General features: G+C 36.2%; 1 long non-coding RNA gene and 1 pseudogene across 5 annotated transcripts; one reads left to right on the top strand and one right to left on the bottom strand.

Moving 5' to 3' along the window:
• Positions 1-930: 930 nt before the first annotated feature.
• LOC149547062 (uncharacterized) lies at positions 931-27,145 on the bottom strand. 4 transcript variants are annotated; one of them, XR_016353815.1, is made up of 3 exons: positions 26,776-27,145; positions 26,498-26,665; positions 931-1,318 (listed from the first exon to the last, which is right to left on the bottom strand). It is a non-coding gene; the product is annotated as an uncharacterized LOC149547062 (long non-coding RNA). The 4 variants fall into 4 exon arrangements; XR_016353814.1 differs by having other exon boundaries at positions 26,825-27,145; XR_016353817.1 differs by lacking the exon at positions 931-1,318 and adding an exon at positions 3,339-3,926 and having other exon boundaries at positions 26,776-27,143.
• Positions 2,027-24,488, top strand: LOC149547063 (uncharacterized; annotated as a pseudogene). The gene is made up of 8 exons (XR_016353818.1): positions 2,027-2,445; positions 2,538-2,657; positions 2,901-3,214; positions 20,984-21,147; positions 21,249-22,297; positions 22,394-22,666; positions 22,836-24,148; positions 24,286-24,488. The product of XR_016353818.1 is annotated as an uncharacterized LOC149547063 (transcript).
• Positions 27,146-27,620: the final 475 nt, after the last annotated feature.

Raw genomic sequence — 27,620 nt, 5'->3', positions numbered from 1 at the left:
ATGACTTGTGCTTATTAATGGAGGGAAGAATTATAATCGACATTAAGTTACACAGTAAAGCAAACGTATAGCAAATCCACAAACATATATTGAAAGCAAGAGAAGCAATTTGCAGACCCCGTACATGTTAATTTCTCAGCTCCTCCTCTCAAGAGTAAACATAAATAAGGGATTCTATTTGCATAATCACAAACTTCAGAATCGACATACACTACTTCTGCTAGTTGCTTCTGCATGAAAACAAAAGGTATCCAAATTGAGAAGTGGGTCAACTGCTTCATATACAGCTTAAATAATTACGATTAATTTTGAGATTGAGGGTCTTCTTGACATCGAGGAAACAAACTAAGTTAAGAAATATATATAAATTTAGCCTTAATTTGGTGGCTTTTAGTTAATTTTGTTCACTTCATTTCTGACACAATATTTCTTATAGTCAATTTTTGTTGTGTTGTGTTGACGAAATGCGTAAACATGAAAATAGAAAGCGTATCTTACCCAAAGGAACACTTGAAACAATTTTTGTACTTCAAACTTTTAGAATTTTATTGAAATTTTATTTTATATTAACGAATAGTTCGTTGCATAGCTGTGTAACTTCGCTAAGAATTGATTAAGTGTTTTTTCAGCATTTACACTTCTATACTATTTTGAATTAAGTAAATTCAATGTAGATGATCTCTACTTATCTTTTTCCTGTATTTCTTTGTTGATTGGGAGTAATTTAGCAAACAAAAATTTAATGTAAAGTGGGCTTCTAAGGTCTCTATATGAACATGACATAAAACTAAGCAAATAAACAAAAACAAAATGTAGTTACAAGAGCGCGCCTCTAATTAGGAAACTATTAATATCTTCTATCCAAAATCAGGTGACAAAGATTTATGATTGTCTTTGATAGTGTAAGCAGAAGCCACAAAACAAAGCATGGAAAGCAAAAGGGTTAAATTCCTCCCTCCAACAGCTCAATACATAAGGGGAAAAATACACAATGAGTTAGTGAACTCAGTGTTCTACAAAATATGAGATAGCCAGGAAGCGGATAAAAATGTGAAGCGAAAATAATACAATACCTGAAGATTGAAAAACCTCACAGGTAATGTGCTCAATTGAAATATGAGTCCACTAAAAAGTCACAACAAAGATTGGGTTTTTACCATTGCTGCCCCAAGGAAGAATGAATAAATAGAATGTGCCGATCGTAGAAATTCAACACGCAAATTGAATGCTAATGTCGGCTTGACAGCAATAAACATCGTCCAAGATAGTAAGTAAAGGACACGCAAATGAATGGAAACCACATTTTCTCCAAAGCTTGCTGTCACAAACAAACAATAAAAATTGTAAATGTGATCCACATTACGAAAGATCTTACAAAGATTTTCTTGTGGAAATTTGATTCAGCTTCTGTATATGACAAGACTATTGAGAAAAAATCTAACAAAGCATTCAAGTTCTAGCAAACAGTAAGGTCAATTATTGTACACCAAAGAACCATACAAACTATTCAGAGGACACCACAATCAAATTCTTACCATAATACAGTCTGCTTAATAAATACAAGAACTAAACCCACAGCTGTGGACTCACAGAGTGTGCTGGATAAATTATAAAGTGGACTCAAACATGGAGCCCTACTGCATGAAGTACAAACCAATTAAAACCCATTGGTTCAAGCAAAATGAGAAAAAGCATCCTGCCATTCGGCAGGAACTCACGGCATGATAACCCACAAATAATTTCTTGACTACATGCAATAGAATCTTAATGTGTTTGTCAAAAGGAGGCAGTTGAGAACGCGTTGTTTACCTCCACAATTACTTCCATATATAGGAAGATACTGGCCTCACACCTATTGAACGGTTTGCAACTCTGAATGAGTGCAAAAGTTGACATTTGCATCACTTTTGGAGTCAAGAAATCAACATGATTACAGGTCACAGCTAAATTATGTTTTCGGTAGGAGATATGGGGGTCACTTCTCAGGTTTTATCTGTATTTTGATTACAAGTCCATATCTATATGTGGTATCTGCTAAGTTACAAATCATCTACTTAAAGGCTACAAAGTCTCTTGAAAAAGAGCTTGGTTTTATCATTTGGTTGAAGAGGCATATTCTATACCCTCAAGTAGAAGGTGCAGTCTTTTGGTGAAGCCTTCTCTGAGATCATACTTGTTTTATAAAGCAGTCATAGCTCAGAAACAATACGATATGATTTCTTTCCAGCCACTTGTTACAACAATTCACTGTTAGTCTCCTGGCGACCCCCACTTGGGTTTCATCTTTCAATACTAATTTCTTCCGTTGCTTCAACTGCTTCAACCTCTGCTACCGCCTCTGAAATTATTGATAGACTTCTTAATACTCGTGAGGATACACCAGATCTCAATCTAGAAGAACTAGTCCACATGATTGAGAGCGTTATTTCTCAATACAACACTAAGGTAGAAAACATATGTACCTTACAAGAATATCTATGTTTGTTTCCTTAATTCAAGGATGGTTTTGTATCAATAAGGTTGATCGTTGGTTGTAGGGTAAACGAAATCCATCTTATGTGGGACTAAATAATGGTGCAGCTGGCCCTCCTTCCGCAGGAAATACATTCAAATTATCCGAAGTGGTGTCAAAGCATGTCAAAATCATTTCTTTTCAGGTGATATTCCCCTCTGTAGGAACATGTACTTCCGGTCATATTCCTCCTAGCACAAAATGATTTAAGTTAGCAGAAAACTGAATTGTGTTTTCTAATTGGAAAGATTTTCTATTTTGATCAAAACATAGGTTAGAACTAGATTTCATTTACAATTAAATTCTACTAGTTAATTTTAATAGCCAAAAGAAAGGGAAATTGTGATCTTTAGTACCTCTGTGAAGTTAATATGGCTTTGTGGATCAGATGTCAAAGTCTCTTGGAGATAAACATGGGACAACTATAGCAGTGTTGAATGCCATTGGAAATATGCATTGGGTTGGAGTGGGGTTCTTGTTGGTTGCTGCTGTCTTAGAAAGACTGGAAACAATAGAATCTAACAGAATGGAGCGCTTGAAGCTTCTCAAGTCCATGAATAATTTATGCAAGGTAATAATGCAACTCCAGTGTCTTCCTTGTCTAAAATATGAGATGCAGACAAGGATTAAAGAATCTTTACAGTTGATAGTTGAAGGAGCAATATTGTGGTGTTTTCAAAAGAAAAGAAAAACACTTGGAAGGTAAATCCAGACAAGTCCTTTCCCTTGCCAATTAGTAAAGGCTTCCAAAATTTGGCTGAAAGAAAAACTCATTTTCTATTTTCTTTTTCTTGCACGTTCTGCCCTTGTTAGTACAGATAAAAAATATCAAATCTACCTTTTCTTGCATATTAAGATAGTTTGAGAACTGCATACATTTACCAGGACCAAAGTTTATCAGAAGGTAGCAACCACAAAAAATATGATGATACTGATTCAGTTTTATGTCTCACCTGAGACTGTACCTATGGCTACAGATATATACAATAGCTTTCAACATATCACCTATAACATCCACTAGGATCCATCAAAAATATAAGAGAGCATTAAAAAAAAGTAAGTAAACTATCCAGCTTGATTAATCCCATGCATCAATTATGCTATTGCTGCACTCTGCCTCGGCACATTCAAAAGCTCCAATGGGAGGACCTACTGCAGGTGTACTTCCGGGTGTATCTTCCCAGGATAGTGCTCTTTTTTCCCATTGTTCTCTGATCTTTTTGTTCTCTTGATTGATATCAATGTGTTTGTTCTTGGTGAATTGCTTAAGACTCTCCAGCTCTTCCGGATTCAGCATATCTGAGTAGGCATTGAAGTAGTTTGCTGATTGAATGTCCTCTTTGTATATAATCATGGCTCCTCCTCTTACCAAGATCATGAATCTGTCTTTAGGTACTTCAAGCACAGCAGAGACCTGTGACATTATGTAAAAATGGGTGAGTTTAAGATTAAACCCAGTATGATCCCGTCTCCTGTTTCCAAAAATCTCTTTGTTTCTCTGCTTCCAGATGAACCACAGTATTTCAGCAGTAAGAATAAACCAAAAATTGTTCATTTTGAAATTAAAAATATCCACAAAACTAGTAAGGAGTTCATGCTACAAGAGATCTGGTCTAGAATTATGAATTCCATCTAACAGGTTGACCAAGAAAAAGAGACCAAATATTACTAGTAAATTTGCATTCAAATAAAAGATGTTCAAAGGTTTCAGGACAATTGCAAATGGAACAAGTTACAGCTTCTATACCAACAGAAGAAAGAACAGAACCCACAGCAAACTTATTGAGCAAAAGGATCCAATGAAAACAAACTTTCTTGGGCTCAAGAGGGAAGTGCCAAAACAATTCAAAAACAATGTGTCACCTAGAGACTGACCAGTTACAGCCTCAGTTTTGATTAATTCTGCTAAATGTGCCATTATCTTCTTTCAGCAAAGTGTACATTTGTTTAGTGGAAATATCTAATAGCATCTTACCATCAGACCATTTCACCTGATCAGTGTTCATAATCTTACCAGGAAAGAACCTGCCTGTAGCTTTTGAAATGAGAGTATATACTATAAATCTTCTTTTGAGAAGGGCAGGTATTGAATTTCTCCCTGATTTCTTCCCATGAATCCAATTGGTTGTCAAAAATAATATCCCTAATGTGAGGGATCTCTATAGAGTTCCAATACTAAGCAAAACAACATTGGGTTAAAGCAAGAGGTTTCTTGTTAAGATAAATGCCCCACCAAATAGATCCAACATCATATGTAGGATTGCTCCCAACATCATACTTAGAGCAGAGAAGATGTCCTACCCAACACCATGCTTTCCACAAAGAAGAAAACACATTAGATCCAAACACCTTGATGTCAAAATCACCAAAACAATATCAACTAGGGGGGTGTCCTTCCACTGCTTACCCTTTCTAATGGCTGACAGTTGTAGACTATTTCGCACAAGAGCTTTCCAAATTTCATTACCATGGAGAGTCTTGAATATCCATTTGGAGGCTAGTGCGATCCCATGAGCTTTCAAGTCCTTAAGCCCAAGGCCACCCCTTTCTCCTGGTTTGCAACACCAGTCCCAGTTTACATTGTGCCTTTTCTGTGCCCCATGCCATCTGACCAAAGGAAATCCCTCAGAATTTTATCAAGCTTCCCGTTTTGATATTTGACAAACAACCAAGAGGATGCATAATAAATTGTATGGGAAGCCAACACTTTTCGAACTACTTGAATTCTACTAGCCAATGACAACATGAGTTTGACATTCCAGATACTCCCACATATCTTTGATGGAAGGGTCAATTGCAAAAGGGATGCCCAAATACTTAATAATGGTTGTGGGTCCTACCCATAACCATTCTCTTCTTTGCAGCCAATCTGGTGGTTCTTCATTTCAACCTAGCCCTGTGGATTTATGAAGGGCGATTTTTGCACCTGATGCCAGGTAAAAAAATTGAAGTCTGTTCAGAACATTATCAAATTTATCTTCAGAAAGCTTGACAAACAGACGAGTATCATCTGCAAACTGTTCATTGATTAATTCATCTTGGTTAGGTAAGGAAATACCTTTCATAGGGGGGCCAAAATCTGAAGCTCTGAGAACATAACATAACGCATCAGAAACAAGCACAACAAGTGTTGGAGCAATAGGACACAATTATCTGATAGACCTACCAAGAGGGGTAGGGTCAGAGATTTCTCCATTGACCTCAATAACAGTGGAGGAGTCTTTAAACAAAACGGCTGTTCAACTGCAAAAATATTGGTGGGGGGGGGGGGGGGGGGGGGGGAACCAAATGCATGAAGCATATTAAAAACAAAGGGCCACTCCACTATGTCATATGCTTTTTCAAAATCAAGTAACACCATTACCACATTCTGGTTATCGGCCTTAGCCTAGTGTATTGCTTCCTAGCTAGAAACAATATTTTCTAAGATGTATCTGCCTTTAGTGAACCCTGTCTGAGTAACTGAAACAATCTTGTTGAGAATGCTAGCTATCCTTCTGGCCAAAAGCTTTGCAATAATCATGTAGAAAAGGTTCAATAAAGTAATAGGTCTCCAATTTCTGACTTGGGACTCCTCTCCACTTTTAGGAAGTAGTTTGATTATACCTCTATTGATATCCTCACCAAGAGATCCCTTCTCAAGTGCATCTTGATACATCTCCAAGAGTTCAAGGCTAATCCTGTCCTTGTTTTGCTTGTAAAACTCCACGGGAAGACCGTCCAGACCTGGGAAATTCCCATTTGCCATTGAGCCTAGAGCGTCTTCAAAAGTTTAATGTTTTTACTAAGCATCTTCTCATCCTCCTTAGATATCTTTTTGGGAATCAATTTTATACATTGTTCCAAAGCCCTATGATTATCAGCCCCATCCTCTGATGCACTCATTATTTCTTTATTATCACTGGTGAATCCATTATGAGATTGAATGCCTCTAGTCATCTCTTTATTCTGTTTTGCCCTGATGATGTTAAAGAAATACTTGGTTCCTTTCTCACCATCTTTGACCCAGGTCATTTTTGCCCTAATTCTTTGCTCTGAGCAATCATAGTTCTAAATCTTTCTAAGCTGAATCTTAGTATGTATCAAGTTTCTTCAAGGCTTCTATCATTACCTTAGTCTGTGAGTCTCTTTCAGCCTCATTCAACTTCATTTGATAATACCATTCCTCATATTTCCTATCTTGGGCTTCCTTCTTACCAATAATTTGGAAAAAAAATCTCCAAGCATCAAACAAATGTTCCTAGGTCTCTCTTGGAGTACATGCAGTGTTGCAATACTTAGTAAGACAGGTTACCGTTTTAGTTACTTCAAGATTTTCTTGACCTTTAAGGAAAGGTACATTGAGCTTGAAGAGATTGTTTTTCTTCTGTGTTGAGATTACAAGGTTTAGAGGCCATGAAGGGCAATGCGAGCAGAGATAGGGGAGCCGTCAGAAATGCTGGCAGGTAGGACTCTTATAGGAGATTGGCTAGGACGATGAGAGAAGACAAAAAACAAAGGCATTTGCATACATCCTATCAAGCCTGCAATATATCCTTTTCTTACTGGTTTGATTATTGCACCATGTAAACCAAATGCTATCAAATTCTTTCTTTTTTTTTGTTCTTCATAGGATCACAAAGGTTAAGTCTTCTTTTGAACTTAGTCCAGAAGAAAAATCCATTACCTTTCCAAATACTTTTGACTCCTCCATATTTATCACCACTACTCTCAATCATGTTATAGTCCCCCACCACAATCCATTTAGCAATAGGAAGGTTTATCACCAACCAATCCCAAAGAGAGGCTCTCTTCCTGTAGTCATTCAGAGCATAAATGTTACAAATCCCCACCTTCTTATCATCTGTATTGAATACAACCCATTGGGCTCTTTGGCAAGGGGAGACACCTTTAGTCTCAATTTTATGAGACTGCTCAAGGCCAACCAAAGTGGCTACCCTACCTTTTCCTCTATCATGATAAAAGTACAAAGAGGTAGCTTTTTCCCATAATTTTTTTAGAGTGTTAAAGGTAAGATAACCAGTTATGTAAATCTCTTGTAAACATATAATTACCTTATTGGTAAGCATATTACACCATTTCCTAACAATATACTTTATGTCAGGCATTTCAAGACCCCTTACATTCCAGCTATGTATGTTTATCATTATGAATTGTTTATGGATGGTTTTTCATTCTTATAAAGTCTATTCAAACACTCGGGCATATCAAGGCTTTTATGTTTACTTGCTTGCTCAATGGATTTAGCACTATTCTGAATTTCTGCCTTTCAAAGACTTTTCTTTTCTTTTTTGAACTCTTACTAACAACTTTAGTGAATTGGGCTTCTCCATTTTTCAACAAACCATTACCATCAACTTCAATGGGGACAATATGAGATGAGTTTACCTTTTCTACTGGAGAGTTCATGATCTCAAATGGGACATTTCTCTGCTCCAAAGAATTGTGTTCATTTCTCCTTATCTCTTTCCTTTTACATTAATATTTTTAAGTGTAATTTGTTGTGCATTCTTTTTGGTGAGTATATCATCTTTTTGAATCTCCCAAGGAATTGGGAGATATTGAGGATGACAACCGAAAGGGTTAGGGTAGACACTTACATTAGACCCATTTGTGGGTATCACATCCAAATCCTCTTCGAAGAGAGGGTTAGACAAGGTAACAAACTTTCCTTCTGGTTTATCTAGAGTACCATTGCTAGGCATATTCTTTTCATTAGAGGAGGCAACTTCATTTCTCCCTTCGTTAGACAAAGGGTTCTTAATATTTTCACCAGAAATTTCCTTCCTCAAAGGGTTAATAGAGTCATTTCCCACAGATGTGACATTGAAGACTTCTAGATATTCTTTAGGGATGAACAATCCCACCTTGTATGACTATTAAGCTTGCAATGCAAACAAGCTCCTAGGTTGCCAAGCAAGACAATTTCCCAATTGAAATTTTTCCTTCAATGTATACATAAATCCTTTTAGAAAAAAACATCTCAGAGTCTAGAGCAACGAGGATTCTAGCATTCAAATGCAAGATTGTGACCCTTGAATCCTCAGTTGAAGAGCATAGCCCAATGGTTCGAGCATATTAAGGATGAGGGTCAGAATTCAGGCTGGACCCCTCTCAATTTGACCCAATTTGGATAAGGACGAGCAATCACTTGCTCAACATTGTCATTGGGTGACCATGGAAAGGCCGTAAATAGGGTTTGGCCAACACTGAAGAAGTCATTTTTTAACACTTGCTTGTCATGAGATTTCATAAACATGAAAAATAAACCCTTCTAAATCATTCTACTAAAGCTTACAACAATTCTAAGCTTTTTTCTCCACACATTGCTGAACCAATCATCCAAAAATATTCTAGTAGGTAAAAATTTCATTATCCATGCAAACAAAAAATATGGCAATGTTCCATAAATGAGATTACTCAAATTTAATAGCTTTTACCATGTCATCATTTACAGAGAGTGAAAGGGTTTTCACACTGGGCAAGAGGATCTTACTATCTTCTCCTTTGGAATCTGTAGCTTCCACGAGGCCTCTGTCTCCCATTCGATGTCTATTGGCATGGGATCCACTCCTCTAACTGCTCCCACAACCATTTTTCTAACAAATTCTCCATTGAAACACACTTAAGTTGGGTGGATTCAGTAACCACTGCCTTATACGATGGTTTGGTAGATTCAATATTAACATTTTCCACCCCACCAACAATACCGTTTGCATTAATTGCATTTTTCCTCTCATCATTAGCAATTGCATAACTTTCGAAGAGCATACAACAAATAATCAATTTCCGATCACAACAAATCAAACCCAAGATGGCACAATTCTTAGAAAGGAATGCATGTGCGTGAGGGAAACAAAAAAATGCATAAAAAAAAGTCAGAACCACAATGCAAAGAAATGATAGAAGCAAACAATATTACTTTTGTCAACCTTATAAAACCTTAAACATATGATCAATATAAAAGAAAACCATAAGAAGATACACATACATAACCATATATGTTAACTAGGGAAACCCTTGATCAGAGGTAAAACCTCAGTGGAGATGATACCCACAAAATGATATCCTAATATATAAGTTCCTTGTAAGAAGATGGACTTTGTTAGGAGCCAATGAAGTACATTTAGTACATATCAGTCCCTGTTAGGAGATTTTGAATTCCTATGAGGAGATTCCAACTGTGTTAGGAGTTGTAGAAGGTAGATGGACACACTGTCCAAACAGTTTCAGGGGCAAGACCACCGAACTTATTGTCCAACTGGCCTCTATTTTATTCCTATCAGAATAATAGAAATGCAACTGATCTCAGCAACTCAAACTCTTGCTTTGTCCTCTTACCGTGCCTCTTTTGCACCAAATACTTCTCAAATCTCAATACCAGATTTGCAAACTTGCATCACAATGATCCCTTTGATCGCTTACTCGCATTTATCACTTAACTTATCGCATTAACAAATTACTTGTATACACTCATACCCATTCCATCACAAGGAAAATAACTTTCCTTTATACCATGTCCTCAAAATAATTCATTAAGTTGGCCTTGAGGCTTTCCCAATTAAAATTACAATAACAAAATATTGTCAGTTCATAGTCTTTTGAATTTCTTACACGTGTGACCTTGGACTTTGTGCACTCACTGACATCATCATCAGACTGTCTTCTGTCTCTGTCTAACTTCGCTCATCCAAATTCTATCCCTGTTAGGGGATATAATCTGAACACCAGAAGCCACTTCTCAGGAACTTTATCTGCAAACTATCTTCTATAATCACAAATAACTCTTACCAGTCTTTGACTTTTTGCACGTGCTCTTAGCCACGTCATCAAGACACACTATAGAACATGTCATCAACCATGCTTAACCTCATCTTCAATACTCGATTTGTACGATCTCTATCTCTGTCTGCTACTCTGCCAATCTTCACAGTATGTTGACATCAATAATAAACATAATCATGAATGCAACACACAATCATGCTAACTGTCTCTCCACTACTCTAGCAATGCTAGACTATTCCTCCATAGGAATATCATCAGCATTCATGCTAACAATCTCCTCCTTTGGCATTGATGGCAACATAGATGAAAAACATCTAAATTTCAAGAATACCAAATCCAACTCTGCTTCTTTGATCTTTTGAAATCCTCTTCATGAATCTGAAACTCTTAGGAACAACTATTGCTCCCCCATTGATAAAATTCTCAATTGTTTATGCTCTTATGTACTTTCCCTTATTGACATCAATCTTTTCTTCTTCGTAACTCTCCCACATTCACAAGAGATTCTCTCATATGCATTGACTTCCCCCCCCATTCATAGGAGATGTTCTTCATGCACTACTTCTCCCCCATTGACATCAATGACAAAGGCATCATTATGTCAATCTGCTGCTTAATGTCTTCAACCAGCTCAAGTGTCCAAAGGCATTGCTAAATACCAGCTACTAAGAGTCCTTCATGACTCTGCTCAATCATAGATACTCCCCCATAGAGGAAGCATCAGCATTCAATCCAGATAAACAATAGTGCTTTGTACCAATGGACTGATGCAATCTCTCCATTGTCTACTCAAAAGTAGGAAAGGGCATAACTCCAAGCATACCTCACAAATATTCAAATGTATCCTTAGGCAAAGGCTTCATAAAAATATCTGTAATCTGCTCCTTTGTATTAACATACTCCAATCTGATCTCTTTCTTTGCAACTTTTTCTCTCAAAACATGATACTTAATGGATATGTGTTTTGTCTTAGAATTTAATGCATCATTCTTAGACATACTCACTGTACTTGTGTTATCACAATGTATGATAACAAGTTTTGAAAACACTATCCTGATATCCTTCAACATTTGTTTCATCCACATGATCTGATTGAAATTGTTTGCTGCTGCTACATACTCTGCTTTTGCTATACTCTGTGAAATACAATCTTGTTTCTTGCTTAGCCAAGAAACCAATCTTCCTCCAAGGAAAAATGTTCCACCACTTGTACTCTTTTTGCCATCCATACTACCTGCCCAATCCGCATCAGTATATGCACATAGAGTAATGTCATTTCATTTATCATACCATAACGAAAAATAAGGTGTACCCTTCATATATCTAAATATCCTTTTACTGCTGCATAGTGTGATTCCTTAGGATCAGCTTGAAATCTTGCTACTATACCAATTGCATTTGCTATATTTGGTCTTGTGTGAGTCAAATATTGCAAACCTCCAATCATGGATTTTTACTGCTTTTGTTCAACCGTAGGTGTCTCATCTTTGCTAGATAACTTATGACCAATTATCATAGGTGTACCAACATGCTTACAACTTTCCAAGCCATATCTCTTTAATAAGTCTTTCAAATACTTAGTTTGTGATAGGAAAATACCATCACTGTTTTGGACAATTGGTAAACCCAAGAAATATTTCATCTTACCAATCATGCTCATTTCAAATTCATTCTTCATTTCATTAGCAAATTCATCACTTGCTTCATCATCACCTTCAAAGATTATATCATCCACAAATATTATAATAATCAACAAACCATTCTCAATTTTTGTCAAATATAATTATATAAGTTACTATCTGCAGTGCTTTTAGCAAATCTCAATTTTGTCAAATACTTATCCAACCTTGCATACCAGGTTCTAGGCGCTTGCTTTAGTCCATACAACGCTTTCTTCAGCTTGCATACCACATCTCTTTCTTCTGTCAAAAGAAATCCTTCAGGCTGTTCAATGTAGACTTCTTCTTCAAGTTCTCCATTCAGAAATATTGACTTCACATCCATCTTATACACTTTGAACTTCCTGTTTGCTGCATAAGCCAAGAACATCCTTACTACCTCAATTTTGGCAATAGGTGCAAATGTCTTGTCATAGTCTATACCTTCTTGCTATGAATATCCTTTGCATACAAATCTTGCTTTGTTTCTCACAACCTCACCTTGTTCATTCATCTTGTTTCTGAAAATCCATTTGGTTCCTATAAAATTCTTATCCTTAGGTCTAGGGACCAATTCCCATGTATCATTCTTCACATTTTGATCTAGTTCTTCCTTCATTGCTTGAATCCAATGATCATCCTTACATGTTTCATCTGCACTCTTAGGTTCAACTTGAGAAATCAAGCATAGTTATTCATGTACTTTGTTTCTTGTCATAACTCCTTTGTCTTTGCTTCCAATAGTCTGATCAGCAAGATGATTCTTTGTCGAATTCTTGTTTGGTGTTGGTGTCATTGTCTCAACTATTACTTTTGGTCTAGGTTCAGATCTTGGTTCCTCTCTTTGTTCCATAACTTGAATATCATTCTGCAAATCATTGTTAGTCTCATAAAAGTCTGAAAATTTTCCTGGATAGGCTTAAGATTAGCTTCTTCATCATCAGAATTATAATCGAGCATTCTCTCTTGAACTCTAAACTTTTCATCCACTTTTACATATGCGCTCTCAACAATAGTCTTAGTTCTCTAATTAGAACATCTATAATATTTTGTTTTCAATGAATAACCAAGGAACATACTTTCATCGCTTCTTGCATCAAACTTAGCAATGTTATCATCTCTCTTGTTATAACATTTACTTCCATAAATGTTGAAATACTTCACTGATGGTACATTTCCAAACCACAATTTATAAGGTGTCTTATTTATACCTTTTCTGATCTGCACTCTATTCACTGTATACACTGTTGTATTACCTTCTCTCCAAGATGTCTTTAATACATCATTCTCAAACAGCATAGCTCTTGTTGCTTCTGTTATAGACTTTTTTCTCCTCTCAGCTATACCATTATGCTCAGGAGTCTTAGGGTCTAATAGCTACCTCTTAATACAATTCATTTCACAAAAAGTATTAAACTCATTCGAGGTAAATTCTCCACCTCTATTTGATCTTAAACATTTAATCTTCAATCTAGACTCATTTTCAAGTCTATTCTTAAACAACTTAAACTTCTCAAATGCTTCAGACTTTTCTCTAAGGAATGCTACCCACATCATCCTAGTAATGTCACCTTTCATCGTAGAATCCTCTTTTTCTTTGTGGGTCACTAAGATTTGTGTAAATAATCTCCAATTTTGTTGTTGTAGAAAACTTCTTGCTAGGAAAATAATTTTTCTTTTTCTTAGCCATATCACATTCCTTGCACACAACATTAGTAGGCTTCACAATTTTTGGTAAATCCCTAACATAAAATGTAGTACTTTCTTTCACAATATTGTCAAAATTTATATGATAAAACCTTCTATGCCACAACAACCTGTTATCAACTTTAGCAACCAAACATGTCATCTCTATAGGATTTAGCTGAAAAACATTACCTCTGGATCTTGTACCAGTGTCAATCATCTTACCATTCTTGTCCTTGATGATGCATGTTTTCTCTATGAACTATAATTGATATCCCTTATCAACCAACTTTCGAACACTCAAAAGGTAATGTTTTAATCCATCAACAAAATAAACATCATTTGTATTAGTTTTCCCATCAAGAGTAATAGATCCTATTCGCTTCATATGACAAGTCACATTGTTACCAACTCTAACAATTCCTTCATCATGGTTGTTGAACTTAACAAATTTATTTATATCACCAATCATGTGATGTGAACAAGCACTGTCTATGATCCAATCAGATTTCTTCTCAACTTGTGACACTAGGGCTTTCTCTTCTCTAACTTCCTTTTCAGGATTTTCTTCTTTTATAGCTACAAATCCTAACTCATCATCTCTCACTCTTTTCCTCAAATTCATCATCATCATTTGCATACAGGCATTCTCTAGGTCTTCTAGACTGGAAATTTTTTTTGTACTTCTTTACTCTTTTAGGACACTTAAAACCATAATGACCAAATTCATTACAAGTCAAACATTTAAATATTTTCTTACCATTAGGTTCTCTGTTCACAAGCAAGGCTATTCCTTCTTCAATCTTTCTCTCTTCCTCAGATCTGGATCTACTACTGCTAGCATAATCTCCACTAGTGCTTGCACTCCTTGATAAGGAAGGGCGAACACTTAATGCACTAAAAGTAGTCTCCACTCTAGGTAAATCTCCAAATTGTTTCAAACTTACTTATGTTGCCTCCAATCTTCCAAGAAGAGTCTCTCTAGAAAATTTCTTAGTACAAGGTATCACTTGCTCAATCATCTACAATGTCTGCTTGCATGTGGTGTCAAAGTCTTCAAGATCTTCCATATGATTTCATCTTCATCTTTAGTTCCATTACAAGATTTTATTCCTGCAAAAATCTTTGATTGTTTGCCAATATAACTTCTTACAGATTCATCTTACATCATTTTAACCTCTAGAAATAAACATATCCAATTTTGCAATCTAATTCTCTTAGCATGCTTATTACCTTCAAAAGTAGATTCCAAAGCTTTCCAAATTTCATGAGATGATACCAAGGATTTTACATGACCATACTCATTTTCAGGAAGAGCTGACAAAAGTGCTTCTCTAGGAAGCATATTACATATGAAAAAATCTCTTTCAGCTTCACTACATTCTTCAAGTTTGTTTTCTTCCACAATGGTCTTCTCATTCTTACTAATCAGCCAATATCTTGGACCCAAGCATGGCAAATGTGTCTTCATCTTCTCTTTCCAGCTGTCATAGTTAACTACATCGAACTTAGGACTTTCTATCTAAAATGACCTGCCATTGATCTCCTAAACTTGTTAAGTTTTTCCTTCAAGGACCTGATGCTCTGATACCAATTGTTAGAAAGTAAAGTCCACCAAGATAACTGAGGTGGGGAGGGGTGAATAAGTTATCAGATCAATATTACTTTTATCAACCTTATTAAACCTTAACATGTGATCAATATAAATAGCAACCATAAGAGGATACACATACATAATAACACTAGATATGTTTACTAGGGAAATCCTCAATTAGAGAGAAAAAAGGATGATACAAACAAAATGATGTACCAATATATAAGTTCGTTGTAAGAGGATGGACTCTGTTAGGAGCCAATGAAATACATTCAATACATATCAATCCCTGTTAGGAGATTTTGAATCCCTGTGAGAAGATTCCAACCCTATTAAGAGTTGTAGAATGCAAATGGACCCATTGTCCAAATAGCTTCAGGGGCAAGACCACCAAACTCACTGTCAAACTGGCCTCGGTATTATTCCTTTCAGAATAATAGAAATGCAACTAATCTCAACAACTCAAACTCTTGCTCTGTCGTCATACCATGCCTCTTTTGCACCAAATACTTCTCAAATCCCAATACCGGATCTACAAACTTGCATCACAATGATCCCTTTGATCGCTTACTTGCATTTACCACTTCACTTATTGCATTCACAAATTATTTGCATACACTCATACCCATTCCATCACAAGGAAAATAACTTTCCTTTATACCATGTCCTCAAAATAATTCATTGAGTCGGCCTTGACGCTTTCCCAATTACAATTACAATAGGACCTCAATAAGATAACACACTACAATACATCTTTTTCACAATTACAAAATATTGTCAGCTCATGGTCTTCACAATTTCTTACATGTGCCACCTCAAACTCGCACACTCGCTGACATCATCATCAAACTATCTTTTGTCTCTAACTTCACTCATCCAGATTCTATCCCTGTTAGGAGATATAATCCGAACATCAGAAGCCACTTCTTAGGAACTCTGTCTACAAACTATCTTCTATAAATCACAAATAACTCTTACCAGTCTTCGACTTTCTACACGTGCTCTTAACCATGTCATCAAGACACAACAGAACAAGTCCTCAACTGCACTTAACCTCATCTTCAATACTCGATCCATATGACCTCAATTGATGTCTGCTACTCTGCCAATCTTCACAGTATGTTGATATCGATGACAAACATAGTCATGAATGGAACACAATTATGTTGTCTCTCCACTGCTACAACAATGCTAGTATACTCCCCCATAGGAATATCATCAGCATTCATGCTAGCAAAAATCACAACAAGGACATGTAAGAAGGTGATGATACCAATGAAAAAAAGTAGTAAAACAAGAAAAACCACTCGAAAACTTGTAAATACAGGGGCAAAATCTCCGAGGGGCCACTTGTTCCTCTTCATAGTACCCCACTTGTGGAACCATTCTTTCCTTGATTTCTACTTTTGTGTCTCCAATATAAATCTATACTTAAAAATTAATTAATCATGCCAAGCACATTTGATGTTTCCTAGCACATTTATCGCTATACAGTAAATTTTGCTTGTGTTACAAATGAAGTTATAAGCTTTTTTGAGGGAGGTAGAATTCTTTATGTACAAATCACACCACAACTACAAAATGACTACTTGGGAACAAACAGGAAAAGCACCTATACAAGTGCTTGCATTTGTGGGTAAGATGGCTTTTACCTATGACAAGTAGAAGGTATTTTTTTTTTGTAATCTATCAAATTACAATGTTTTATCATGATTCACTTATATAGTTTTTGAACCAAACTCATTGAATGCGTACTTCATGGGTAGTGTTTTGGAAGAAATCATCTCTCATGAGCATGAATGGTTCAGTTATCATCCATTGCATTTAGTATATTCATAAATGTGAAACATTGGAACTTCTCGGGAAGTCACCTATCCTAGGATTACTCCTACTTGAGTGTGCTTAACCATAGAGTTTCCCCCAAGGTACAAGCTCGCTTAGCTTTCTAGCCCATTTGGAAAACCTTCAGCAAATGTGCCTTATAAATCAATTCACAATGGAGCACTATTAGCTCATTTGTTGATGACAAGGTGTTTTTTGTAGTGTGTCAAATTATAAAATTTTATCATTATTCACGTACATTGTTTTTTACTCACACTCATTGATTATGTTTCATTAAGAGTTGTTCACATCAATCTATCTCTCATGACTATGAATAGTCTACTTAGTACTCATTGCATCTAGGTAATGCTCGAAGGGTGAAACATTGACACTTCCTAGGAGGTTCCCCATTCTAGTTATACTCCAACTCAAGCCTTGAGAATGGAGTTTCCCCTAAGATCATGTCCACCTAGCTTGGTATCATATGTTGATGTGAGCTTTGTTCCACTAGAACATGCAAAATCAAATACTTCATGTTTTAAGGAGAAACAAACACTCAATCCTCTCTTGATATAAGGTCATCTCTCATGCTAAGCTTGCAAAGTAAGATCATGAAATGACTTCAAGTTTCTTTCTTAATTGTGGAGTTCACCCAATTTTATGATGTGATATGTTGGTTATGACAAAGGGACTTACATTATTCAGTCAATGGATATGAACTCTTGCACTTCTAAAGATTTGGCTCTGCAATGTGCAATGAAAATAATGTTCAACTTTTCAATCCTCCACTTCAACTTAACTTCTACTACTACTTCTATCTCTAGCAAGGAATCATGGATGACTTGGACTCTACTAGGTGTAATCTCACCAGCGACTCCACCCACCTAGTCCAAGCTTCTAAGGAATACACAAATGATTTCCACATCAATATCCTCTCTCCAATCCCATCATTTGAATGCAAACTAAAGATTGAACAACAATTGAAGTTTTCATTGGCTTACCACGCAAAGCACCCTTACCATCGGCAAGAGGTTAGAGGTCCAGATTTGTTAGAGTCAAACAAGTAAACATCTACAACAACTTCCATTCAAGTAAACTACTTCAACATGAAAAGAAATCTACTCCAAGTGAAAAATTGAGGAAACCATGCAACACTTCAAAGCAATAACAAGTAATCCACCATGAAGAACCAACAATGAATTATCAATTAATTTGACAAGCATCATAGCAACAATTTGATCAAGTCTTTCCCTTAGCTATCCTACTCTACTTTCCTAGGTCTATACTACCTCCAATGTTTAAGCTAATCTCTTGAGCCCCTCTAATCTAATACATTACAAACGGCAAGGCCTTGGCCTTTGATGGTAGTTCAGTTACAATAAAGGGCCAAGATCGATTGAAGATCAAGGGCCAAGATTTCTTCCCACAAACCATAATTAGGATTGCCAAATTTGCAACAACAACAACACTCTGATCTTCAAAGTTGTTCCAAGAATGAATTTCCATTCAGCTCTTTTCCTCCTCTAATTCACCTTGCAAAACAAAGGAGAAGAGCATTAAGCTTGTGAGATAAAACTGAAAATAAAATCACATCAACAATATACAAACTCTATCCCAACTTAAACCAACAATTTTTCAAAGTCGAGGCAAATCACAATCCAAAACCATTTGTTATTATTATTGTTATTTCTAATTCTTGTCACTTTCTCTCTCCTCAATTTTTTTAGGAGTAGGTGGTTTTGGTAACTTACAAAGGATAATAGTTGGCTGGGGAAAATCCTGAGAGGAGGAAAATTCCCGAAGATGCGAAGTTTTCCTAGGACTCGATGTTCTTAAAATGTCCTCATTTAAATGTTCCTTGGTGATTCCTTGCTCTACTCTTGTTCATGGTGTTGCCCTAATGCCATAAATCAATCTACTAATGTCTTAGAGGATGGTAAAACTTGGGAGACTCGGAGTGGGGAAATTTCCGAAGATGCAAAATTTTTCCAAGAGGAAAATCCTTCAGAAAGTTATCAATTTCTTCCCCTCATTGTTCTAATATTGCAATGCTCAATTTGCAACCGAATAAAGGCTTCCTCAAGCACTTGCAAAAGGCTTCCTCAAGCATTTGCACTTCATTTTTCCAAAAGGGGGAGTCTTGAGATTTTTGGGAGAAATGGGGAGGTAGGGGAATTTCCAAAGATGCAAAATTTCCACCAAAGGGAAAAATTTTGAAGTTGCAAAGTTTCCACTAGAGGGAAAATCCCGAAGTTGTGAAGTTTCCATTGGAGGGACAATTTCGAAGTTGCAAAGTTTCCATTGGAGGGACAATTCCGAAGTTGCGAAGTTTCCACTAGAAGGAAAATTCCGAAGTTGCGAATTTTGTATCGAATATGGCTTCCTCACAAACTTTTTCCTAATTCTCAAACATGCAACCCCCTTCTCTCTCGAGCTAAAAGTTCCACTCTACTCTTGGACTTAGCATACGAAAATTCCTCTAAAGTGGCTCCAAAGTGCTCACATACCTGAGACAAAAATTGCTTCATGATGAGCCAAAATTTCATAAACTCACCCTGGACTTAGAGAGTTGAAAAAAATGTTGCCAACCAAAACTGCCTAAGACAAAGACTCCTACTTGCTAAAACGAAAAGAGGGGGTCCCTATTTTTAATGGGGCGATGGTGTGAAAACCACACAACACCATATTTGCCAAATTGTTAAAAGTATTGTACCTCATGAAACATTCATATAGAGCTCTTTCAAGTCACCCAATGACAAGTATGAGGTATTTCTCACAAATGTATCAAGTTATTGATTAATTTTATTGGTATTCAATTGCATAGTTTTTTGAGTCAAATGAATTGCCCATGTTTCATGAGTGATTTTATGACCCATCTCTCATGAGTATGAATGAATTAAGAATATAGGACTCCTTGGGAGGTTACCTAGGCCACTACAACTTTGACTTGAGTGTATTTAAGTTAATTTAACCATCAATTTTCTCCCAAAATAAAGTCCACGTAACTTTCTATCCCATTTGCAAAAACCTTCAACTCATGTTGTGCCTTAAGAATCATTCATTATAGAGACCCTTCATCTCATTCAATGATAGGTAGGAGATTTTTTTGTTAAATCAAATTATGATGTTTATTAAACTCCATTACATAGTTTTTGAGCCCAACACATTGATCCATCTTTCATCGTAGCAGTTCACATAAACCCATCCCTTGTGAGAACGAATGGTACACATTGCACTTATTGCATCCAAGTGATGCTTGCAAGGGTGAAGCATTGAGACTTACCATGAGGCCACCATCCTAGTAATACTACTACTCAAGCACTCTTAAATATGAAGTTTTCCCCAAGATCAAGCCCATTTAACTTGCTGCCGCATTTGCAAAACCTTCACCAAGTGTTGCACCTTATGGAATTTTCATCTCAAAGCCCCTTTAGCTCATCAAATGATAGATACAAGGTCTTTTTCACAATCTATCAAATTAATTTTTTTGTTGAGATTCATTTATTGGTTTATAAATCAAACTTATTTATGCATTTTTGATACCATCATCTATAGATAGAATTGTCATAAATACACTGGAATAAATTGTGCATTTGGAAGAACTGTGGATTAGAATCCAGATTTGAAAAATGACAAGTTTGAAATGTTTCAAGTCCATTTCCTTTTGTACATATACCTGGTAGAGCACTTGTCAGTTGTGTAGAGTCTAGACCTACTCCAAACATGTGAGAGTGACTGAAATAGTTGATGCCATGCAGTATTGCCCCTAGATTGTTTACATGAAAAGAGCCATAACAAGATAACTAAATAGTAAATACTCACCCCTTGCTTAGTTTTCCAAGAAACATAAATGCTCAGAAATATATTAAGAAAGTTGGACTACCCGCAAGCAATATACATAACACATTTGTTAAATTCTTGATGTAGATTGTACATGGCTTCAAGAGACAAACAAGACCTTGAAGAACTTAGCATTCAAGTGGATGAGATATGCAAGACATTAAATGAACAGATTAGTGTTTGTATTTTAGATGATATTCACAGTACTATGGCAAGAAGCAACCCACAGGCTTCTTCCTTGAATAGTGCAGGTAAATTGCTTGAATGTACTGTTCAGCTATTTGCTAAAAGTAACTGATGATAATATATTAATATGTAAGTTCTGATTTCATTTTGTCAACTTTGAAATCAGTTAGAATAGAGCAACAGGTAACTAAAGTCATTGAACTACTTGATTGGGAAAATGACAAGCCAGTTGTAGCAGTTGTTATACATGGAATAGGAGGAGCTGGGAAGATGACTTTAGCTGATGCAGTTTATGTATCTCTGAAAGAGAAACTCCGTGGTTGGAAACATTCCAAAGCTACTCTCATCCAAAACCTAGATTTAGATCCCAAAATAGAGGAACTGCAATCCCAGATTGCGCAGGATTTGACTGGTGTGAATCAAAAGGTAAGAGTCTATAAAAGTGGATAGCAATTCTTAAAAGATATAATGGAAAAAGAAACTGTTTTCTTATACATTGACAATGTCTTGAGGAGAGACCATCTGGAGAAGCTTCTACCTAAGGAGATAACAGGTCCCAAAAAAATACGGATGCTTCTAACAGCTAGAAAAACAAATATATTGGGAGTGATTGAGGACTGCAGGATTAAACCCTGTAAAATTTATCCTATGGAACCTCTTTCTCTTGATGCAGCCCTACAAATGTTATGCAAAAAGATAGATAGAGAACAGGACATTCATTCAATATTGAATGAAAGACCTCAGGCCAAGGAGATAGCAAAGAAATGCAGTTGCTGTCCTCTGTTTTTGGAAGTAGTAGGAGCATATCTCCATAAACGAAAGAACAAATATGAAGCTTATGAAAGACTACTTAATTGGCTCCAAAGTGGAGAAGCTTTTAGTGGCTACAAGGAAGAGGATTTTGATGAATCAAGGATTCTCTTTGCATATGAGGAACTTCAACGAAGTGCTCAGGAGGCCTTTCTTGACATATGCTCATTCTTCTATAGTTGGTAGTGGGAAGAAGTTGCATGCATTGTAGGAGAGGAAGAGCTTGAAAGCCTAGAAGAGGGGGCTCTGCTCAAAAGAATTGAGCACGAAGAGGGTTATAACGTCAAAAGAAAAGTAAACAGGATAAGCATTCATGATCTCCTTCTTGCAGCTGGTCGTAATAAATCAAAAGACAACCGTTTCAATAATTTGGGTGATTTTTCTGCAATCCTTAACAATGAACAGGTATGAAACCCTATTACTATTCATATTAAATTTATGCCAGTTGTTGCAAGATGTTTCATATAAAGTTATGTTGTTGTGGCCTCCTAATGTCTACAGGCTCTCCGCCAAATAAAAGGAGTTTGGTTGCAATGGAATAAGAAGCCTTTTCATCTATTAGCAGAAAAGTTGGATACAATGTGTGGGTCTTTACGAGTATTTGCAATGGGAGACTCGATACTTGTGAAAGGAAAATGCAGTCAACAATTTAACAAGCTGAGGTTTCTTCAGGTGGGAAGAGTACCCAATATTCCATTTGATGTTTCAAGATTAAAGTGTTTGACATTCATGGATTATAACTCTGAGGGCAACACGATGTTGAATCTGTCCCAGGTCTGTAATCACTTTTTGTCTATGTTTTGTCTTTGACGACTTTTATCATAAACACGTGGTATGCAACATTTTTCTCGCTAAAATTTGAATGCTAGACTATCCTACAACAATTTGTGATTTAGTAAGAAGATTTCAGTGGATGTGAGCTAATATTGTTCTTTGGTTTCAGATAAAATCAAAACTCAAAGTGCTTAAGCTATCAGAACAAAGCATGACCCATCAAAATCTTGAAATCAATCCAGTTACAGTAGCAGCATTTAAGGACCTACGAATATGTGTGTGGCATTTTTGTAAATTGGCAAAAATGCCTAAAGCATTTCAGCAGCTTAGCAAATTAAAGCAGTTAGATTTGTCAAGATGCCAATTCACAGAAATTCCTGAGAGTTTTGGTCAATTATTTTCTTTGGAAAAGTTAAACCTGTCCTTTTCTCAAGATCTGAAAGAACTGCCAGATTCGTTGGAGAAGCTCCAGTCTTTGCAGGAATTAGTTTTGAGTTATTGCAGGAACCTGAAGAAGTTGCCAGAAGGGTTTGGCAAATTGAAGGCTCTTACTATGCTTGACTTAACATACTGTGGGAGTTTGCAGCAGCTTCCAGGCAGTTTTGACAAGCTTTACTCATTAAGATCCCTGTGGTTAGAACATTGCAGCAGTTTATTTGGGCTCCATGAAAGAATTGGGAATTTAACATCCTTAACTTCTTTATGATTAGGCAAATGTGCAAATCTGAAAAGTCTTCCCAATAGCATCGGAGAGTTGTCATCATTGTCAGGGTCCATATCACTTAGTGGGTGTTCAAGTTTGACAGAACTACCAGAAGAAATTTGTGAACTTACAATGATTAAAAATATTTCACTGGCAAGGTGCTCTAGTTTAAAAATGCTTCCCCGTCAGCTCAGAAAACTCAGTTCCCTTGAAGATTTAGACTTGCAAGGATGTGAAAACTTACAAGAAATGTGTAATAACTTCCACTGCTCGGTAGCGTTAAGAAAATTGAAAATGTTCAATTGCTGGAGTTTATCAAAGTTACCTCAAGGTTTTGGTAGACTTAGCTGTCTGGAGGAGTTGGGATTATCAAGATGCGACAAGCTAGAGGAATTGTGCAGTGACTTCCATTGCCTAAGAACATTAAGAAAATTAGACTTGTCTCAATGTACTAGTTTGTTGATACTTCCTGAGCAATTGGCAATCTTGTTTGTTTAGAAGAGCTAGATCTGTCAGGATGCTCTCAATTGGAATATCTCTCTGAAGATTTCCATTCCTTACCATCTTTAATAAGATTGGGACTCACAAATTGTGAGAGGTTAGAAGGGAAATGGATGGATAGTGTTGTGGCAATTCAGAGCCTTTGGCGTGTAGACATTAGTGGAAGTGAAAAGCTGATCAAACGATGGATGGAAATGGATAGGGAAAAGGATGACTGGCATGTGGTAGTGGTAACAGGAAAATTGCAGGTATAGCTGTGATTTATTTCAAAGTTAATAGTAAATACTTATTCAGAGATTTAAAGCTGTAATATATGCAAAGAAAAACATATGGTTTCTTTATAAAGATGCAGATGGTTTAAAGAAACACCATGTTTGTTTATTGCAAGAAACTTATTGTTCTTTATTGTTGAAAGCAACAATATCAAAGTTCTTCAGGGAAGAAAGAATTCTCATCGACGCTCATCAACAAGCATTCTGTTCATACTTTCTTCAGCCAGAGACTGCCCTTATCTTAATCATTAGTTTGCATTCCACTGAACCCGTGGTATGGGAATTACTGGAAAAAAATCTCCAGAGGCTGGAATCCAATTGTAAACTCTTGAAACTCATATATGTCGGCAAGGCATTCAGTTCATTACCAACTAATTTGATTGACAGGATACTGGCTTACACACCTGAAAACTCCCAGGGTTCCTTACTCTTGGATAAATTATTTTCTTTGTATCCTACTCATAGCCAGCATGTCTTATGTACCACTGATGGTTTGCAAGAAAATGGCATAAAATGTTTCACAGCATGGGTAGACATCTCCTATATACTTAATGAGGTTAAATTCTTAATCAGAATCCTGAGAGAGAGCAATATTGAATTATTGAGAGCATTGTTGGTGACAACAGAAACAGATTTTCTTCTGCTTAAGAACAAACAACGGGTATTAAACTTTTTAAAGCTTCTATCTGGTATTTTTCATTAAAACTTGCAATTCGATAGTAAATTGAAAGCAAATTTTGGTACTAAGTTCTTTTACACTGATAATTGCAGTTGCAGATCAGTGACTTGCATGGAAAAATGCTATTATTATTGATTACACCCATAAACATGTCTGAAATACAGATTTCAGCTTTGAAAGATATGTATCTAAAGATGTTAGACAGACATGACTATCCAGCAGAAGTTGTTTGTATCCCAAGAGTGGATTGGGGAAGGCCAACTTGGGTTGAATATGAGAGATGTGCTACAAATTCTCCATGGCTAGTGGTTCCGAATCCATGGCTAATAAATCCAGAATCATTACATCATTTGGTTAATACAGCAACTGCACTTGTTGTGCTAGATGCAAAGGGAATGATTTCCTGCAAAGATGCATTGCCTATGATTGAAAGGTGGGGGTTAGAGACATATCCATTTTGTAAAAGCCGTGAAGATGAACTCAGAAACCTAGAGTGGGAGGGACTCAAGATCCAAGCTAGTGTGCAATTTGTCTTTCAAAATCTGCAATCATCTCAATTGAAGGTAAAGTGCATTCAATCAAATTCCATATATAATTACAGAGTTCTTTTGATCTCAACAAAAGCCTATCTTAGTCTGAAAATAAGAATTTATTTATGTCAACAGTAGATTAATATGATTGCTCCTGTGATGACAGATAAAAGAGGCTATTCACCATGGAGAAACAATTTTCTTGTGCACAGGTTCCCTTGAGAAGATGTTAGACTTTGTGCCTAGTTTGAATTTTGCATTGATGAAATTGAAAATCAAGAGCAATGTTCTGTATGTAGGGAGGAGACGTATATATATATATATGGATGGATGCCCAAGAAGCGGCCAATTATGAAATGAAGAGAGAGGCAATATCTAATATTCCAAGTCTGTCATTCTTGGATGCACATAAATTGTGGCAGCGTATTGTACATTTGTATAATGACCTGAGGAGTACAAGATATAATGAAAAAACATTAAAAGTAAGGAGATTAGTATCAGTTCTCTTGAATAAAGCCAACAGAGATGTGGAGCTAATTGTGATTGGTGAAGATGGGGAGATAGTGACTGGGAGGGGAAAGGAAATGGTAGAGGTGCTGTTGAAGGGTGGTAAGGATGAGGAAGAATTGTTATGTGATATTAAAAGCAAGGGACTAAGACAAGTTCTATATAGGAGATAGAAAGATGACATAGTGTCCAACGCTCTTTATCACCAACTCAAAACTCTTACATGAGTATGGTCACTCTATTACTCCAGAAGTATTAAGTTTCTAAAATGTACCAGAATTCTCGGAATACAATAAGGACAAGGAAAAAGGAAGTTTAATGGCTCGAATTGCAATTACATGTTATGAGATCCACATCTACGAAGTGCATTTGAAATTTGAGAAATTTTAAAAGTAAAATGAAATAGACTGAAATATTTTCATCTGTAATAGACCACATTAAAAAGTGATGAGTAAAAACTTTTAAATGGATTTGGTAAGTAGTAAGGAGTGTAAAATGGATAGTCCTCCACAATCATGTTTCAACATTTTAAAAGGCAAACAACTCTTGGAAATGGATTAGTAATGAATTTCATTGGTAGAACCTAGATACCTTTGGAGGCCACATATACAGGGATAGGGAGGTGCATGTAACACATACCTTACACAGGAAGCCCGAGTAAGTAAACAGTCTTTAGTGCGTCCTACATGCAGAGCGGCCATCTCTAAATAGAAGTGAATTCGACTGCATTGAAATGTAGAAATTTTGGACTGTCGCATGGAAGCACTGCCATATTGCCTTCTTCTGGGTTCCATTCAAAATGTTATACTGAAAATTCAAATATGAGAAATGATTAACGCATAGGATAAATCCAATATTGAAAATTCAAATAAGAGAAATGATTGATGGATAGGATAAATCCAATCCATATATATTACTAAATGTTCCTGACTCCCATTTCTGGAAAATGTTGTGAAAACTTTGAACCTAGAGCATTAAAAGTGTATTCTCCCACTCCAAAGTTGCATAACGGGAGTTTGAAACTGTTTAGTCTCATCCATGTTGTGCGAGTCAGACGCAACCCACCAGGGTGCCTTGTATTTTCTGGTTTAATGACAGATCTCGCGATCTATTAGATTGGATTCGCAATGCATGTCTGTTTACAAATCCTTTGTTGATTAGAAGAAAAAGCCACATTTCAAGAAAAGGCATTTGTACATAGGAGAGCCCTTGTTACATGTCCAAGGTGAGTATAAATGATAGAATTGGATAATGAAATCTCTCACCTTATGAAATGTGGTTATGAAATGTGGATAGGTAATAATGCGATAACACTATAAAACATGGATCACCCATCAAAGGTGGAAAGTACATTTACAATGGGTGGATATGATAGATTGATAACATGATAAGTTCGTTTAAAGTGGAAACACTCTAAATAATTCTATTTAATTCTCCAAATAAGTTTAACTAGAATCTATCAAGGCAAAATATCTTAATTAGACTAACAAGAGTCTATAGACTTAAAAAACATGTGTACCATTTTTTAATAACTTTCAACCTTCCTGTCGAGATTTTAAATGAATTATATATCTTCCATTGTATTGATTCTATTGCATCTAGTGTATTGATTATATTGCATTTTTTATTCTTGTCATACTCATTCTCTTTTGTTATTGTGATTTTCACTTGGTCTCTAGATCTTTTTTGGATATCTTCATAGCCATATATTACATGGTATTAGAGATTTTAGAGTGACTTTGGTTTTCCATCAGAGATACTT

This window comes from Cupressus sempervirens, chromosome 7 (genome assembly GCF_028749045.1).
Source record: "Cupressus sempervirens isolate cs-2001-9-10 chromosome 7, ASM2874904v1, whole genome shotgun sequence".
Classification (NCBI taxonomy): Eukaryota; Viridiplantae; Streptophyta; class Pinopsida; order Cupressales; family Cupressaceae; genus Cupressus; species Cupressus sempervirens.
The sequence above is the reverse complement of the archived record's forward strand: the minus strand, read 5'-3'. Positions and strand labels throughout refer to the sequence as shown.